This window comes from Heterodontus francisci, unplaced genomic scaffold, assembly GCF_036365525.1.
Source record: "Heterodontus francisci isolate sHetFra1 unplaced genomic scaffold, sHetFra1.hap1 HAP1_SCAFFOLD_102, whole genome shotgun sequence".
Lineage (NCBI taxonomy): Eukaryota > Metazoa > Chordata > Chondrichthyes > Heterodontiformes > Heterodontidae > Heterodontus > Heterodontus francisci.
Window position 1 is genome coordinate 2,088,827 of NW_027140380.1, and position 802 is coordinate 2,089,628.

Genomic DNA, 802 nt, shown 5'->3' on the forward strand with positions numbered 1-802 from the left:
GAGAGAAAAACACACAGAAAACCAATAGACAGTGAGGAAGCAAAACTGAGGGACAGAGAGAGAGACAACGAGACTGAGATGGAGAAACAAGGCATTTGTATGATTGTGTTCTCCCTGTTGTCTAAAGGTATTTCCTGGTGTGTAAATATGTTTTCTGTTGTGTAAAGATGTCCCCTGTTGTTGTGTAAAGGTTTTCCCTGTTATTGTTTTATTTTCTGTGACTGACCGTCTCCTCACTGTGACCATTTGTCCTGGATTTATTGTGGCCAACATCACCATCTGGTGGTGGAGAGGAGGCTCTGCAGGAAGGGGTTGACAAAGTGGGAGAGACTCGGCTGGTACGTGTTTGCAGCTTGTGTTCGTGTGAGCAAATGTGATTTGTTACTGATTGATGTGTTCACTGGAAGGAAGAAGCTGATTGCAATAGAGTGCCTTTGGAAGCATCTTGTTATTTTGGGGAAATACTTGATGTTTTGAAAGTGAACAGTTTGCATTATTACGAAGCATAAATAGCAGAAAATGGTTTCGATCCATTGACCTCTGGGTTATGGGCCCAGCACGCTTCCACTGCGCCACTCTGCTCACCGCTGTTTTAAATTTTGGCTGCCCGTTAGTGAAATATGTTCATTTCCCCAATGTTTTGATAAAAATAGGATTGTAGTCGGATTTCTCAAGAATCCCGGACTCAGCAACACACATGCTGACGGACTCACCCTCACTGCGCAATGACACAAGGACACGGAGTAACAGCACCGACAATGAGGCAGACAGAGAAAGACGCACAGAAAACCAGGAAGATATT

The 802-nt window shown here is 44.0% G+C and overlaps 1 non-coding gene across 1 annotated transcript; it reads right to left on the bottom strand.

Annotated features, from left to right (window-relative positions):
- Positions 1–510: 510 nt before the first annotated feature.
- On the bottom strand, positions 511–582 carry trnam-cau (transfer RNA methionine (anticodon CAU)). The gene has a single exon. It is a non-coding gene; the product is annotated as a tRNA-Met (tRNA).
- Positions 583–802: the final 220 nt, after the last annotated feature.